Source organism: Hordeum vulgare, chromosome 3H (genome assembly GCF_904849725.1).
Source record: "Hordeum vulgare subsp. vulgare chromosome 3H, MorexV3_pseudomolecules_assembly, whole genome shotgun sequence".
In the NCBI taxonomy this organism is placed as follows: Eukaryota; Viridiplantae; Streptophyta; class Magnoliopsida; order Poales; family Poaceae; genus Hordeum; species Hordeum vulgare.
In genome coordinates this window covers 334,515,532-334,534,571 of record NC_058520.1, presented here as the reverse complement: position 1 = coordinate 334,534,571, position 19,040 = coordinate 334,515,532, and positions in this window count along the sequence as shown.

The following is a 19,040-nucleotide window of genomic DNA, read 5'->3' as shown; positions in this document are numbered from 1 at the left end:
TAGGAGGAATTGGGATCTCACCAGGAACTTGTTCTTCAACAACTTCTTCAGGGTCTTCATACATAGAAGTAGGTCTCCCCACAACACGTACTATCCCTTTCCTTGCTCTCTTCACTCCAGCCTTCTTGACAGGTTCATCACTAGAAAGTGTTGTCCTTCTCCTTACATAAGCAGGTGCTCTCAGATCAGCAAGATCAACAATTACCTTCCCGACTGTCTTCCTTGGAGCCTTTGGATGAGCTGAAGTTTCCTAAGGCACAAAGTGTGAGTCCTCTTCATCAGAATTCAGTTTCTTCCCCTCTATGGTGGCTGCCTTGGGCAAGCCATGGGAGCTGTAGGATACAGGGTCAGAGTCAGACTTCTCTGGACTTGTGCGTGAGTCCATCTCAACACTTGGTTCTCTGAAATCATTCTGACTATCTTCTGAACCATACATATCTGACAGACAAGCAGAAACTCAACAACAAATAGCAAATTTTTTGAAGTAGATATAGGAAAGACACAAGGGTTGAGCCTCACAAAATTCAGATGTTTTCGAAAAAAATTGAACAAAGAAATCCTTAGTTTTATCTTTTTGCAGATCACATTTCGGTAGCACCGAGTTTGAATTTTCGGAGTCACCCAGACACATGAACTCCTTTAGAGAAACTTGATCATCATTTTGGTGGAACCGAAATTGACAACTCGGTTTCACCGAGTTCATTCTTAGGAACCCTAGGTTCAAAATCGGTGGAACCGACTTTTGCAAATCGCTGTCACCGAGATGAGGTCTTCGGACAGCTAAACCTAAAAACTTCTCGTCTGCTAATTCTATGGGAACTTCTGGTGGAAGAGGGGTTTGCATGAGGTGGCTTGTACATAAAACTTCCCAATGCGTGAGAGTTGGATAGAGGAACGCAGAAGGAGATCCGAACCATACCCTAATTTAGTGGTGGTCTGGCTACATCGGCGACGATGGTGAAGGATCCGTTGACAACTGCGATTCCCAGCGGCGGAGACGCATGGGGAGTCAAGGGCGATGATGAGGGGACCATGGGAGGCAACTTAGGGCTTGAGGCGAAACGACTTTGACGATTGGAAATCAAAGATTCGGCCTGCTGGAATATATACCCTCGCATTGTCGGCGTCATCGAGATGACGAAATTGGTGTCACCAAGTTCCTCTATTGTGTGTTGACACGGAAACTCGGTGTAACTGAGATTGTGGTTTCGTTGGTACCGAGATGGAAAACTAGATCAGCTTTGTAAATTCGGTGGAACCGATTTTGTGAAGTTGGTCTCACCGAGATTTTCAAAGAGGTTTTGGAAGTCAGCCATTGACGATACGAAACTCCGAGTGCACCTTCACACACAGGGATCAACAAGTGCTTGTTCAAGTTTTGTGATGAAGCATGAATAGAACTTGAGATGAGATGGCATAGATAGCTAGAGAAGGGTCCTAGGCATTCTTGTCCATCCAATTGGCAAAAGATAAGTCAAGAGCCAAATAACAACAATTGGATGTCCTTGAACAATCAAACACATGCAGACGAACATGCTCACATAATAAAAATGACATATAAAACATGGTGAACATGCACAAACATTCTAGCAGCTATCAAGCACTTGGGCAATGAGGATATTCATCTATATATGAGTATATTGACATAGGAGCCAAGTAAGAATACTTGATCATAGGTCATACTCATTGTTAAGCACAAGTGGGGTTACCACTTTTACATAAGCATTAACGTGTTCATATCCTTAGGAGATGATTATACTCAAGTCTTAGAGTAAATCCCCCCTTGATATGGCACCCCCCTAAGAGGGATCAACTAACCTTGGGTTTTGTTGTATAAGACTTCAAGTAAGTGAAGTAATAGAGGATGCTCGAAGTTGATGAAGATCATCTTGAGTTGGGAGAAATCCTTGTTGTTTTCTTACTCTTCTCACCTACATAGATTAGTCCCAAAGCACGAGGAACATATGCAAGCATATCTATGGACATGGAGTGAAACACAAATGGAATGATGTCCAAAGATGCATTAATTACCTTGTTCCTTGCTTACCTTTGAGGGAATGTGTGACTCCTTGAACCAATGCATATGGTTGAGGTTGATTGCAAATAGTTCTTGCCAAAAATAATAAGAGTGAATTCCATTGGGAGAGTCACCCCTCAAAAACTTTCTAGTTCTTCCTCTTGGGAATCCACATCAACTTGATGGGCATTCTTGGAGTTGCGGTAGCACTAGATGAGGTAGAGCTAGTAGAGTTCTTGGGAATCCACCTAACTTTGACTTGGGGTTCTTCTTAAAATAGGTTAATGTCATCTTGAAGCTTTCCCTTGCCTTTGTGGTCTTGTGGTAGAAGGCCATTTTGTGAGCTTGTTCCTTCAGGGGGAGTAGGATCATACTTCTCTTCTTGAGGAACATACTTAGGAATGGGGTATGGACCTTCTTCCCAATTATCTCCATTGACGTTGAAGTAGAACACCTTGCTTCTTCCGATGTCCTCCTTGCTTGTGCACAATTTCCTCGAATTGCTTACTTCCAGCAAGACATTTGAAGACACCTCTCTCTATAATCCCTTTAAATAAATCATTTTCTTGCTCAAGTGTAACTTGGCTAAGAGAATCATTAGTGGAATCAATAGAGCTACTAGCAACAACATTATTGGATTTAACTTTAGCATTCTGGTTACTAGATGACGAAACTTTATTGCCTTTGTTACTAGTGTTACTAGGTTTAACTTGTGGAACAAAAGTAGACAAGAGTAATCGTTTGGCTAGATAAGAAGAACTCTTCTTTCGAAGATCATCATTGATCGCGTTTAGGAACTCATGCTCTTGCTCCAAATTGAGCTTCTCGAAGCGTAGCTTCTCATGAGTTCTTGCAGGTTCTCTATGATCTTCTAGAGTAGTCACATGAGCTAACTTAAGAGTGTTTAGTTCTTGAGTTAGTCGTTCAATCTCTTTCTTATCATCATCATTAAATTTATCTTGACTAGTGTTGAGGCATAGTTTATGCCTAAGTAATTTTGGTGATTGATGACAGTACCGTACAAGACTAATCGTGTGTGTCAAGGTTTCAGGTAACACTCATCAACGGCACAAGACGGCACGTCTCCTCTCTTCTGGAACGGAAGCACGACGCTCTCTACGATTCTCTTTATTTGAGTCATAGGAAAGCCGTACTATTAAGAGGGGATCCGTAGTGGAAAGGTTTGGGTGGAATCTATCTTTACACACACACACTTCACATTCTCCCCTTCCTTGTTTGGAGCGGCCCTCGCCTATTTCGTCTTGAGTTTTTCTGCAAAATGGTCCCCAGCGGTAGTACCGCTGGCTCCAGCGGTAGTACCGCTAGACTGCTAGCGGTAGTACCGCTGCACCTAGCGGTAGTACCGCTAGCCAGCGTTAGTACCGCCAGCCAGCGGTAGTACCGCCCCTGGTCAGCGGTAGTACCGCTCCAGGTGTTTTGTTCCACCTACCTAGCGGTAGTTTGTGGACGGACCCTTTTGCGAAGACTTTCCCGGCGGTAGTAGTGCTCGTGCACTACCAAGGGGCCGGCGGTAGTACCGCTAGTGTCAGCAGTAGTACCGCTGGAGGCTCAGCGGTAGTACCGCTGGTGTCAGCGGTAGTACCGTTGGAGGCCCAGCGGTAGTACCGCTGCAGCAAGTGGTAGTACCGCCAGGCAGCGGTAGTACCGCTCAGGCTCAACGGTAGTACCGCTGGTTCTCGGGCAGAGAGTGGGAAAACGGTCTGATTTTCCCCCCCACTGTATAAAGGGTTCTTCTAGCTGAGGAACCCTATCTCTTACCTCTCTAAGCTCCATTGTTGCTCCACAAGCTCTAAAGTCCCCGATCTCTCTCCCTAGCCAATCAAACTTGTTGATTCTTTAGGGATTGGGTCAGAAGGCCTAGATCCACACATCCACCAAGAGAAAAGTTGATTCCCCCACCAATCCCTTGCGGATCTTGTTACTCTTGGGTGTTTGAGCATCCTAGACGGTTGAGGTCACCTCGAAGCCATATTCCATTGTGGTGAAGCTTCGTGGTTTAGTTGGGAGCCTCCAAGCTTTGTGTGGAGTTGCCCCAACCTTGTTTGTAAAGGTTCGGTCGCCGCCTTTAAGGGCACCTATAGTGGAATCATGGTACCTTGCATCGTGCGACGGCGTGAGGAGAATACGGTGGCCTTAGTGGCTTTTTGGGGAGCATTGTGCCTCCACACCGCTCCAACGGAGACGTACTTCCTGTCAAAGGGAAGGAACTTCGGTAACACATCCTCGTCTCCATCGGTTCCACTTGTGGTTATCTCTAACCTTCACTTTGTATTAGCTTTTGCTTGTGACTATATCTTACTTGTCTTAATAGCTCTTGTTGTTAGCTTCTATAGGGGTCACCTCTTTGTCATATTATTTGTGAACCCGTATAGTGTTTACCTTAACTTGTTAAGATTAATTAAAAAGTGGTCGTTGTCTATTCACCCCCTCTAGCCAACCATATCGATCCTTTCAATTGGTATCAGAGCCACGTCTCTTTATTAAGGGTTTAACCACCCGAAGAGTATGGAAGGCGGAGAGGAAGTTAACCGTGGGCAACCCGAGGACATGGACTTGACTTCGGTCACAAGGGACGACTTGAATACGGCTATGGCCGCCCTCAAGACGTCCTTGACGAGCGAAGTCAAAACCATGCTTAAAGAATTAATTGATGGTCTTAAAAGTTCACCCGGACCGGCTTTAGTGGTTAAACCCACCATTTCCGATTCGGAGGCCAATTCCTCTAAGGAAGCGGCTAAAGGTATGCAACCTGCTTCACCTCACGAAAAGGATGGGACTGGAACATATGCTTCGGTTCCACCTCCCATGACATATGGAGGACCCGTTCTCGCACCTCGTCTTAATCCTGTTGGTCCTCCTCCTAAACTTGTAAAAGGTGACTTTGCTAACTGGGTATTTTCTATTAAGTCTCATTTGAATCACAGCTCAACAAACTTGTGGAGAATTATCGAGCAAGGATATTATCCCCATGACCCAAGCAACCTCACTCCAAGAGAAGATGCAGACAATCAATATAATCACTTTGCGCTGTTTATTCTCCAGTCTGTTGTACCACCTGAAGATCTTCCCCACTTGCGTCCCTTCACATTGGCCAAGGACTGTTGGGAGCATATTATGGTACTGTACAAGGGAAGCTCAAGTATTCAACGATCCAACTATGAAGTGATACTTGATAAGGCCGATGAGTTTGTGATGAAGGAAGACGAGGACCCTCGTGATCTCTATCGGAGGGTGACTGCTATAGCTGTGGCACTAAAGGATCATGGGAGTAAGGATGTGGATGATACATGGGTCAAGCGCAAGTTTCTCAAAGCCATCATGCCTTTCAATAAGGCCATGTCATCTGTCATTCGTCAGCGGCCAGACTTCCACTCATTGTCTTCCAGTGAAGTGTTGGATGAGTTCATTGCAATGTCAATCATGAACGAAACAGCCGACAATGCACTTGCTCGTGTCCGATCAAAAACCACTTCACCCAACCTTGCGTTGAAAGCAAGAGCAATGCTTGAAGAAGAAGAAGAAGAGGAGGAAGAGGAGAGCTGCCCTGAAGACACAAGGTATGCTTATCATGAGCACATGGCTCTTGCATCAAGGCAATTCTGGGGAAATAAAAGGAACTCAAGACCCACCTTCAACAAGAACAACTCGAGTGGATTCAAACCCAAACAACGAGTGTGGACATGTTATAACTATGGCAACGTGAGTCACTTCGTGGCAGAATGTCCCTATGAGAAGAGGGAAGACAACGGAGGCAAGCTAATTTGCAAAGACAAAACCAAATCATTTCCAATCAAGAACAACTTTGTGAAGAAACCTCACCCAAAAGGGATGGTGGCCCTGGAGGAGTATCCTTCTGATGATGATGGCGATGATGATGATACAGTGGCAACGGCAACTGTTGCTATCGCCACTACCTCTTCCTAGAAGGTGTCTCTCTTCAACGCCCCCAATGAGAACCACATCACCAAGTGCCTCATGGCAAAAGGTACCAATCAAGTAACTCCCGTCATTAAGACCAACATTGCTTCTGCTCCTTCATTGTTAAATTGTGTAGAAGGTAGTGATGTTGGAGAGCTTAATGAGCATGATCTTGATAAGTTTCTATGCACTATTAAGGGAGAACCCAAGAAGCACTTTGTTGCTCTCTTGGAACAACTGGGTGAGGCCTCTGACCTCATTGAGTCTCATGAGGATACTATCTCCGAGCTACAGGGACATAGCCGTGACTATACCGATGAAATTGCCGAATTATCTAGTGCTCTAGAAGAAGAGCGCACTCTTCGTTTGGCTCTTGAAGAGTCATATAACGATGACTGCGCTAAAATGCAAAAGAAACTAGATCATGATGTTGTTCTTACTCGCATGCTTAAACCTGAGAAGTATGCTCTTGAAGTTGGCCGTGACAGACTCAAAGAAGAGTTTGACATACTTGACAAGGCCCATAAAGCCTTGAAAGGTGTTCATTTCTCTCTGAAAGAGTCTCATGATCAACTCCAAGCAAAGCTTACCAAGGAGATCTCTACTTGTCCTCCCTTTGTGTTAATTGATAATACTTGTGCAACTAACCCTTGTTGTGAGCATGTTCATCTTATGGAGGAAAATGCCAAGTTAAAAGAGAAACTTGAGAAGGGCCTTGCGGCATGCAGACAAGGTGAGAAGAGTCTGAGCGATCTCTTGAGCACTCAAAAGGGTGTTGTAGGAAAGGAAGGACTTGGACTTACCTCCAAGTCAAAAGGTAAAAAGAAGAACAAGAACAAATGATCTCTCACCCTCATGGACATCTTTGTCAAAGAGGGTGAAGGGACTCAGAAGGTGAACAGGAAAAAGGTGGACCATGGGAACCCCAAGAAGGGCAAAAATGTTCCTACTAACACAGCCGGCAAACTCAATTCTTCTTACGTTTTATGTTGTGCTAGTGATGGGCATGTTTATGCCAGATTTGTTGGTTCCTACGATGAAGATATTGAATGGGCTATCTGGGTTCCTAAGACCCTTGTCTCTAACATGAAAGGACCCATTAAAAAATGGGTACCTAAAACCAAGCCTTGATCTTTTGCAGGAATTTGCTTCCGGTGGGGTGTCATGGTTGCTCGATAGTGGAGCAACAAATCATATGACCGGAAGCAAGGACTTAGTGGTGGATGTGCATCCTTCTCCATCTATGCCCACCCATGTCCAATTCGCCGATGCATCCTCGTCAAAGGTATTGGGATTTGGTAAGGTGGTCGTCTCTCAAGATTTATCTATTGAGAAGGTCATGCTTGTTGAGTCACTTGCCTACAATTTACTTTCAGTTCGTCAACTTGCAATCATGGGTTTTTCCACTTTCTTTAATATTGACACTGTGGTCCTCCTAAGGAGCAAGACTCTTAAAGTAGCCTATGTTGGACATGTCGAAAATGGTCTCTATGTGGTGAACTTCTCAAGGCGACCCACTAAGACTGCGACATGTTTAATGGCTAAAGTTGACGTGGGCTGGCTTTGGCATCGCCAGTTAGCTCATGTCAATATGAGATCTTTGCAAAGTCTCCTGACAGGGGACCATGTTCGTGGACTAAAAAATGTGAGTTTTGCTAAAGATCGTGTTTGCGGTGCTTGCATTGAAGGAAAGATTCATGAAACTGCCCATAGTCCAACGACTCTTATCTACACTAAGAGGCCATTGGAACTCCTCCATATGGATCTGTTTGGTCCTCCAACATTTGATAGTCTTGGAGGCAGAAAATATTGCTTAGTGATTGTTGACGACTACTCAAGATATACCTGGGTATATTTCTTCAAAAGGAAGAGTGAAACTCAACAAACAGTCATCAGCTTTGCTAATGAAGTGCAACGTCAACATGAAGCAAAGATTTTGATGATTAGGAGTGACAACGGCACCGAGTTCAAGAACTACACCCTAGATGAGTTTCTAGGTGATGAGGGAATAAAGCACCAATATTCTGCACCATATACCCCTCAGAAAAACGGCGTGGCAGAAAGGAAGAACCGGACCTTGATAGACGCTGCAAGAACAATGATGGCAGAATTCAAATCTCCATACAACTTCTGGGCAGAGGCCATCAACACAGCATGTCATGCGTCCAATCGGCTCTACATCCACAAAGGCTTGAACAAGACTCCGTATGGGATTCTAACTGGAAACAAGCCCAATCTCAAGTACTTCCGGGTATTCGGTTGTAAGTGTTTCATTCTTAAAAAGGGAGCTCGGTTATTTAAATTTGATTCTAGAGCACATGAGGGTATCTTTGTTGGTTATGCTACAAACTCTCATGCTTACCGTGTCCTCAACAAGTCCACCGGACTAATTGAGGAGACGTGTAACGTAGAGTTTGACGAAAATAATGGCTCCCAAGTGGAGCAAACTGGTCTTTGTGATATAGGTGATGAAATTCCTCCCGAAGCCGTAAGAAGAATGGGGATTGGTCAAATACTCCCCGTTGAGGAACCCCTTGTGGCCAAAGGAGAAGGACAATGCTCTACTCAAGTGGAGCCATCACCCCCACAAGCCCCACACGCTTCCGATGGACAAAGAGAAGACTCTCAACAAGTTGATCAAGCTCACGGTCAAGATCAATTGCCTAACAATGGTGATATGCCCCATGATATTCGAGCACTACTACCAGACCCTGAACCAGCACAAGATCAAGATCAAGAGCAACCACTAATACAAGATCAAACTAGTGAACCTGCTCAAGTCTAAGGACAAAGTGATCAGGAGACTGTCTCACAATTCCCGTCTGGAGCTCCAACAACCGGCTCAAGACGCAAGGGCAAACAAAAGATACAAGTCGATGCTCCCCCGTTATCTAATGAAGAACTCTTGGAGCGTCGAGCAGCCAAGAATGCGAACAAGCTGAAAGCCAAGTCACATCTTATGAAGAATGTTCTTGGTAGTTTAAAAAGGGGAGTATCTACCCGTCAACAACTTTGGAATTATTGTGAGCATCACGCGTTTGTTTCGTATTGTGAACCTCAACAGGTACAGGAAGCGCTCGATGATGAGGATTGGCTTATGGCCATGCACGAAGAACTTAACAACTTTGAGCGCAACCAAGTCTGGGATTTAGTGCCACGACCAACGAAGGAACATAATGTCATTGGGACCAAATGGATATTTAAGAACAAGCAAGATGCAAATGGAATTGTGATTCGAAACAAGGCAAGATTGGTGGCTCAAGGCTACTCCCAAGTCGAGGGTATCGACTACGGTGAAACCTTTGCCCCTGTTGCTCGTCTAGAATCTATTCGCATGTTACTTGCTTTTGCTTCTCATCATAACTTCAAATTACAGCAAATGGATGTGAAAAGTGCATTTCTTAATGGTCCTTTAAATGAGTTGGTATATGTCAAACAACCCCCGGGATTCGAACATCCCAAGCTCCCCAATCATGTGTACAAACTCAATAAGGCACTCTATGGCCTTAAACAAGCCCCACGCGCGTGGTATGAGTACCTTACTGAGTTGTTACAAGATCGTCGGTTTGAAATTGGGAAGATTGATCCCACTCTTTTTACTAAGAGGGTTAAAGGGGATTTGTTCATATGCCAACTATATGTTGATGATATTATCTTTGGCTCTCCTAACATTTCATTCAATGAAGAATTTGCTGCGCTAATGACTGAGAAGTTTGAGATGTCCATGATGGGAGAGTTGAAGTTTTTCCTCGGATTCGAGATTAAACAAGGTCTAGAAGGGACATTCATCAAACAAGCCAAGTACACTCAAGACATGCTCAAACGGTTCGAGCTCGAAGATGTCAAACCGGTCAAGTTCCCCATGCCAACCAAATGCAAGCTTGACAGTGATCCCAATGGTAAAGCAGTGGATCAAAAGGTATACCGATCCATGATTGGATCCCTCCTTTACCTTTGTGCATCTAGACCGGATATTATGTTGAGTGTAGGGATATGTGCACGGTTTCAATCCGCACCAAAAGAAAGTCATTACATGGCTGTCAAACGAATCTTTCGATATTTGGCTCATACCCCAGACTTTGGCCTCTGGTATCCCAAAGGAGAAAACTTCAATCTAGTTGACTATTCTGACTCAGATTGGGCTGGAGATTGTGTGGAGAGGAAGTCAACATCTGGAGGGTGCCAATTCCTTGGTCGCTCTTTGGTAAGTTGGTCTTCAAAGAAGCAGAACTGTGTCTCCTTATCACCCACCGAAGCTGAGTATGTGGCAGCTGCAAGTTGTTGTGCACAATTGCTATGGATGAGGCAAACTTTAAAGGATTATGGTGTCACTTGTGACAAAGTGCCTCTTCTATGTGACAATCAAAGCGCCATCAAGATTTCCCTCAACCCAGTGCAACATAGCAAAACCAAACATATTGATATTCGTCATCACTTCATCCGTGAACATATCAAGCTAGGTGATATTGAGGTTCACTTCATACACACGGAAGAGCAACTTGCAGATATTTTCACCAAGCCACTAGATGAAGCAAGGTTCCGGGAGTTAAGGCATGAGCTAAATATCATTGATTCAAGTAATGTGGATTGAAACTAGGCATGTTGCACCTCACTTTACATTTCATCTCGGTCTAGATGTAGGCATGGACATAGGGGGAGTGTTGTTCTCTTAATGAACTCTCCCTCCCCCCATTATGCGTAAATCAATCTAGTCTTTCACTTTAGCCATTGTCAAATGGCACTTGTGCTTCAAAGACGAGCATTGGTCATGAACCCAAGGATAATTCTTCGCGGTGTCATACCATTGTCTCAGACATAGGTGGCCTCGGCCACCGCCCCTCCATCCTCTCTTGCGTATAAAGGAGAGGATATACAATGACAAGTCAGTACATCTTCTTGGATGTCATTCCTTTTTACTCACTTGTCATGTGCCCAAGTTTCCCTTTTTTCCTTAGCCGTGTTGAAACATATACAGCGGTACTACCGCCAGGGGTAGCGGTACTACCGCGAGGACCCCAGCGGTACTACCGCCAGGGGTAGCGGTACTACCACCAGGGGTAGCGGTACTACTGCCAGGACCCCAGCGGTACTACCGCCAGGGGTAGCGGTACTACTGCCAGGACCCCAGCGGTACTACCGCCAGGGGTAGCGGTACTACCGTGAGGACCCCAGCGGTACTGCTGCCAGGTATGGCGGTACTACCGCCAAGTTTCAAAATCTAACACGACCGGCTAGAAAATTGCTAGGGTTTCAAGGGGGAGCGGTACTACCGCCAGGACCCCAGCGGTACTACCGCCGCATCTGGCGGTACTACCGCCAGACAGCGGTACTACCGCTAGGGCCACAACGGTACTACCGCTGGCCCGTACCCCTTGGGCTATATAAAGGGAGGGGGAGCCCGATTTTTGCATCTGTTTCTTCTTCCTCGCGGCTCCTCCCTCCCCTAGCCCGACAACCCCCTGTTTGGATCTCACTTCGTGGAGCTCCTTCTCCCCGTTGGTGTGGAAGGGTTGCTTCATCTCTTCTTCCTACTCCAAGAGCCATGAATCCCGGTAAAGCTCCTCCCTTCTTCTATTTGGTTGTTCTTCGTGTTCTAGGGTTAGGAGCATTGGGGATTGGATTCATTTTGTTGATCCTATGGCTAGTTATTGGATGGCATGAAGGAAATATTGGAGGGGAGTATAGGTCCAATGGTTTGTTGTTAAGATTGCTGCCATGCTCTAGGATTTTATCGTCTTAGATAGAATACTTGAACTTTTGGATTAGATCTAAAACGTGCTCACTCTTGCCTAGGCATGTTTGTACCTCTTGTTACTATGTGTTCCTCATGACAGTAGGGCTGGGGTGTACGTCTTAGTGTTCATATTCAGTCCATGCCCTCGAAAACGAGTTTTTATATGTCAGATCTGAAAGTCAAACCCCCAGCGGTACTACCGCCAGGGGGTAGCGGTACTACCGCCAGGGGTAGCGGTACTACCGCTATGACCCCCAGCGGTACTACCGCCAGGACTGGCGGTACTACCGCTAGGCCCCAGCGGTACTACCGCCAGGGATGGCGGTACTACCGCCGGGAGCATTCATGATGTATTTTTTTTGTTTTGTTTATGCTTGGCAATGCATGTTTACTTTTTCTGCGTTTTCAAGTTTCATTGCCTTAACTTTTCTTGTCGCCTCTTTTTCGCTTTGTGGTCTGTGTCAGAGGTGGCTCTGCTCGCCGTTCGAACTCCCCACCGGACACGGCATCCAAACAGTTTCGCAACTCAGAGACGCCCGAGGGGTCTGCCACGTCTGGTCTGCCTCCCAAGAAGAAGTCCTTCAAGAAGGCCGCTCACAAGGAGAAGAGGGTCAATATCCGTACTATGTCCCCCAAGGACTTTCTGCAATTTCGCACCAAGAACCCCTATCTCAAGGAGAGGGAAGTGATCGATGGGTTGAAAATGTCTGGGTGAAGGAATAGTGCAGGATTTATCGGGATGTTATTACTTCCTTCAAGAAGAACCATGTCTTTGTTCAGTGGATTGATCTGGCACATCTTCAGCGGAACACATCATCACCTTCAAGACGGACTTTGATCCCACTGCAGTGGCTCAGTTTTATGTCACAGTCCATTTCTCACCTGATGATCAGCGTTCCATGATGCGGATGACTGGGTCAAAAAGGATGACCGGTTCCTGGACTGAGTTCATGCAGTTTCTTCACATTGACTTTCAGGATGCTGACACTCCTCTTGGGCTGCGTCCTCATGCTGCATCCCCCACCGGTAGGGCCTCCGTAAAGGACAGACTGCAGTCACTGTATCTGAGAAAGGGGGTGCTTCCCAAGCACCTGGACATCATGCATCGGATCTTTCGCAACACCCTTTTCCCTCGGATTGGCAACTTCGATGAGGTCCATGGCTACTTGGCTGAGATGCTGTTACTGTGTGAGGATGCTATGTCCCAGGAGTCTGCTCAGCTGGATATTGCAGATGTGATGTTCACAGAGCTCTGGAACTGCATCATCAATCGTAAGGTTCCTATCTACGGGCCTTACCTGTTCGCATACATTTGCCATAAGTGGGAACAGGCTTTTCCGGATGAGGTGCTCTACGCACAGTCTGATTACATTGTGCATGACCCAATCAGGCTTCGCGTCAAGGACAAGTGGGCCAATCCATCTACATCCTCTCAGCACATGGACACAGATACAGAGACCGCTGCTGACAGAGGAATTGCCTCTCAGTCCCGCTCGTCTGCCATGCCATCTTGGGCTATCAAACTACAGGACAAGATGAAGACACTTTTCTGTATGCAGGCCAAGGGACAGTACCAGACACATGTGGCTCAGAAGCAGAGCCGCCAGAGGCATAAGCGTGTTCTCAGGACCTTGGATGTGGACATCTCCAGCGGCTCAGAGGACGACATCACTCCGGAGGCCACTTGGATGCAGGCTCAGGGGTACCAGTGGTCTGGCGATGAGGCAGCAGAGGAGGAGCAGACCGACCAGGAGGGGACAGACGAGTCTGGTGATCCTGAAGACGAGGAGTAGTTACCTGTGGCATTAGGTGTGCCCCTTTTTGGTGTCTTGTGCCAAAGGGGGAGAGAGTCTAGGATTTGCTTTCATTTCGAACTTTGCATTGCTTTGCTTTGAACTTGGTTTGATTCGTTTGCTATCTTGTGTGAGACATGATCTTTCTTATGTGAGATTAGATTTATTTCCATCATATGCTGTGAGTCATATGTCATATATCTCTATCTTTTTATTCTCATATTATTATCTGTGCAAATCCGGTATTGTCATCAATCCACCAAAAAGGGGGAGATTGTTGAGGCATAGTTTATGCCTAAGTAACTTTGGTGATTGATGGCAGTACCGTACAGGACTAATCGTGTGTGTCAACGTTTCAGGTAACACTTGTCAACGGCACAAGACGACACGTCTCCTCTCTTCTGGAACGGAAGCACGGCGCTCTCTACGATTCTCTTTATTTGAGTCATAGGAAAGCCGTACTATTAAGAGGGGATTCGTAGTGGAAAGGTTTGTGTGGAATCTATCTTTACACACGCACACTTCACATTCTCCCCTTCCTTGTTTGGAGCGGCCCTCGCCTATTTCGTCTTGAGTTTTTCTGCAAAATGGTCCCCAGCGGTAGTACCGCTGGCTCCAGCGGTAGTACCGCTGGACTGCTACCGGTAGTACCGCTGCACCTAGCGGTAGTACCGCTAGCCAGCGGTAGTACCGCCCCTGGTCAGCGGTAGTACCGCTCCAGGTGTTTTGTTCCACCTACCTAGCGGTAGTTTGTTGACGGACCCTTTTGCGAAGACTTTCCCGGTGGTAGTAGTGCTCGTGCACTACCAAGGGGCCCGCGGTAGTACCGCTGGTGTGAGCGGTAGTACCGCTGGAGGCCCAGCGGTAGTACTGCCAGGCAGCGGTAGTACCGCTCAGGCTCAGCGGTAGTACCGCTGGTTCTCGGGGAGAGAGTGGGAAAATGGTCTGATTTCCCCCCCCACTATATAAAGGGTTCTTCTAGCTGAGGAACCCTATCTCTTACCTCTCTAAGCTCCATTGTTGCTCCACAAGCTCTAAAGTCCCTGATCTCTCTCCGTAGCCAATCAAACTTGTTGATTCTTTAGGGATTGGGTGAGAAGGCCTAGATCCACACTTCCACCAAGAGAAAAGTTGATTCCCCCACCAATCCCTTGCGGATCTTGTTACTCTTGGGTGTTTGAGCATCCTAGATGGTTGAGGTCACCTTGAAGCCATATTCCATTGTGGTGAAGCTTCGTGGTTTAGTTGGAGCCTCCAAGCTTTGTGTGGAGTTGCCCCAACCTTGTTTGTAAAGGTTCGGTCGCCGCCTTCAAGGGCACCTATAGTGGAATCACGGTACCTTGCATCGTGCGAGGGCGTGAGGAGAATACGGTGGCCTTAGTGGCTTTTTGGGGAGCATTGTGCCTCCACACCACTCCAACGGAGACGTACTTCCTGTCAAAGGGAAGGAACTTCGGTAACACATCCTCGTCTCCATCGGTTCCACTTGTGGTTATCTCTAACCTTTACTTTGTATTTGCTTTTGCTTGTGACTATATCTTACTTGTCTTAATAGCTCTTGTTGTTAGCTTCTATAGGGGTCACCTCTTTGTCATATTATTTGTGAACCCGTATAGTGTTTACCTTAACTTGTTAAGATTAATTAAAAAGTGGTCGTTGTCTATTCACCCCCCCTCTAGCCAACCATATCGATCCTTTCAACTAGCATGATAATTCACAAGTTCATTTTCAGTGAAATCACTAGTTTTATCAAATAGCAAGTCATCTTCTCATAACAAGTCATCCTCATCACTAATGAAATCAAGATACTCGGGGTGTGTTACCTTGGGGCCTTTAGCCATGATGCAGTTTCTGACTCCCTCATTTGGTGAATCAAATAAGTTGTAGGAGTTGGAGGAAACAAGTGCAATGCCGGCAACACCTTCATCTTACCTATAGTCCGACTCGGAGTGATAGCTTCTCTCGGAGTGTTCATGAGACTCGAAGCGAGAAACTCATTCACCCACATGATCTTGGTGTCTTCTTCTTGAGCTGCACTTGGTGTATTTGTCCTTTTTCTCCTATTCCTTGCCTCTCCATGAGTATCTTTGTTCACATCGATCTTCCCTACTCCTTCTCTCAGTATGAGGTGACTCATCTCTTGAGCTTCGTATTCGAGGTGACTTTTCTCTTCTTTTGTAGGGAGCCGAGCATCATTGGAGTAGTGTCTGGGCTTCCCACAATTGTAGCAGTTTTGGTCACGACTGGACGGATGCTTCTCATCATGTCTTGAGCTTGAGCTTCTCTCTTTGCCTCTACTCTTGTAGAACTTGTTGAATTTTCTGACCATGAGGCTTATCTCTTCATCAATGAGAAGATAATCATTTGAAACTATGCTCCCTTGTATTGAATATAACCCTTTTGTAGGTACTTGGAAGAAATACACCTCACAAGATTGCAACCAACTCACATAAAAAGCAATCTTGATATGGCCAAGTATCAACAACCTTTCTACGGAGATGGAGGAAGAATACAACAAAACATATCCTTGCCAATCATTTCATGAAAATATTCACTCATGTAATTTGGATATATTATGGTCTTCCTTGCATGACTAACCATTGTAGGTGAAAAGTGAACCAAAAAGACATGGATAGCTCCGAATTCAAGATGGTCTTCATCAACTTTTAGCATCCACAACAAGTTCACCTACATGCCACATCATCAACATCATTTGAAGGTATGTACTCATATTCTGGATAAAGCTTTACATCAAATCATGAGGTAAAGCAAATCAAGTAATATGAAGACATTGAAATGCTTAATCAAATAATGGTAACCCCATTTCGCGCTTAACGATGTGTATGACCTATGATCAAGCAATCTTGATTGACTCCTCAAGTCAAATACTCTAATATAGGTGACCTAGTCACTGCCCACATCTAGATGGAGTTTCATGTATGGTTCACATTTGTCATTGCAAACTTCATTGAAACCATTCAACTCTCATCTATATGTATGTATATTTAAAAAAATATTTTCTCTTCTTTTCTTTCTCAGTTTGTATCCTTTACCATTGGTATCTTATTTTCTCCTCTTTCGAAAGTTTGTGAAAACTTTCTTTTCATTTCTGTTAAAGAGTTGATTTTCTTTGCAACTCGGTTTCACTGATTTGGCAAACTCGGTCCAACCGATTTCTCCGAGAGGCCTGAATCTCATTCTTGGTTCTACCGAACCACTTTGCCTCGATGACTCCGACATTTTTGTTACCTTTGTTTTTCTTCTTTGTTCTGGCCATTTTCCTTAGGAGGTGAAAGATTATAGACGGTCCCATGTTTCATTGCTATATATGTGTTACTGAATCTTTCTTTAAACAAAATCAGACTTAGCATTGTTTTCTGGGGGAGACAACTTCTCTAGGGGGAGAAATCCTCAGTGATCCCATACATTATAAGAGGGAGAATTATCCAGGATTCCTATTGTAGGAGGAGATAGTTCAAGCAACTCTTACTTATACAAAAGGGGGAGAACCATCAATGAATCCTTACATAGTATTAAGGGGAAGAAAAGTCAAATTCAAGGAACCCTTATCAAAGAGAGAAATATCAAGGATCCTTCTTCTCTGAATGAGTCATTACCCTCTGACCTTTTTGGCAATTAATGTCAAAGGGGGAGAAATATCAAACTTCCAATGCACTTATTTATAGGGGAGAAATATTATCAATAAGCTTACTTAAAGAGGGAGAAATATCTCGAAGGGGAGATATCTGTTCCTAAAGGAAGGTCTACCCAAGGGGAGATCTACCTATGGGAAATGTATCAAACCTTACATATTAAAGGGGAGAGAGATAATTTTGTTTATGTTTTCTGTGTTAAGAGATTGAAATTATCTTACCCTACCTACTCCCAATATCTACATGCTATGATTCAGGGGGAGAGGTAATCCTACATATTCATTCTGAGGGAAGAAAGTTCTTATTTCCTTTTGGAGACATATCCACCATCAAATCCTATTTGAAATATGTCTTCAATATCTTGGTATTTTTGAAGCTCTTTACATATTTAAAATGCAGCACTCTTGTGTTTTCTAATATTTGTTTTCCTATTTGTACTCCTACTGCTAAGATGCTCAAGATCCTCAAGGTAAGTATATGCATCATATCCCTGTTCATGATGATCTCTTGTTTCTTGCACATATTGTTTGCAAGAGGAAGTCTTGAACATGGAAGCCCTTCATTCACATATGTTTGATGCATATAGTCAAGATCTATATGACTTGCTTTGTCCTTCTACTATGTGTGTGCCCATGCATTCCAAAGCAACTATCCTTTAAAGAGGGATTGCACACATTTAGGGGGAGGTTGTACTAGTAATATATATTTCAAAGCTATCATATTCTAATGCATATCTTTATTTGAAGCTTTGATTGTATGTTGTAATCAATTACCAAAAAGGGGGAGATTGAAAGCAAATATGCTCCCTTGGTGATTTTGATAATGCATGACAACATACATTGTCTCTTGGACAAACACTTCTACATAGATATTTCAGAACAACCCATAGAGATGCTTTGGGTAAAGGTTTGTGTGGAGATTCCCCTTGATGCAAGAAAGGAATAATATAGGCTCAAGCTTCAAGCCAGAAGACTCTTCACTTTCTATTTGTGAGAAGTCACATTTGAGTCCATAGGAAAGTCAATACTATTAAAAGGGGGTGAGGTAGTAAAATGAACTTGTCAGGTTTCAGGCACCGCAAAACCCTAAAGATTCGAACTCAGGGGCGTGTATGAAGATGTCTCACGGGCTCGCCTCACTTATCTCACTACTCGCTAGGTATGGCAGAGAACTCACTCGATGGCGAGAAAGACACAGAACACGACAGTTTACCCAGGTTCGGGCCGCTGAGAACCGTAATACCCTACTCCTGCTTTGGTGGATTGCCTCTCGTGGAGGTTGGTGGATGAACTAGTACAGTGTTTGAGGGCCTCCGGAGGCTGGGTGACCTTTGTGTGTTGCCGGTGTGTGAGTGAATGAATTGGATGAGCGTCCCCCTCTACGAAGTAACCTATCCTCTATATATAGCGGCAACCTGGGTCCTCTTCCCTTATCGCAAGGGTGGGAAGGGATCCCACAACGACCAATTTTGAAGGGGAACATGGGAACATGCTCCCCTTGTCCAAAGGTGGTCTTCGCCTGCAAAGTGGCTGCCAACGCTGCAGGGACGGGTCCAGGATGACGTGTGTCCTGCTGGCGGGCGGCGATGGCCTTGTTGCACCAAAAAGGAAACCTTTGGAAGATGCCTTGGGAACCCGCATACGTCCTTCCCTCCTTTGCACGAAAGGGGAAACTACATCATCCTACAATCCGCTGCTCGCTCGTCCTTTCCCTGCGTCATCCTTGACTCCTGAGGCTCGGGTCTTGCCTCAGAATCTCCGCCGCTCTGGAGGGGTTCTAAGGAGGCCCCATGCGGGTCTTGATGCTGTTCCTCTTCACGAGGCTCAGTCCCTCGCGAGGGCCTTGCCCTGAGTGGTGCCATGCCTGGTTGTGTTTGCTTGACGAAGTTGGTCAGTCCTGGGCTG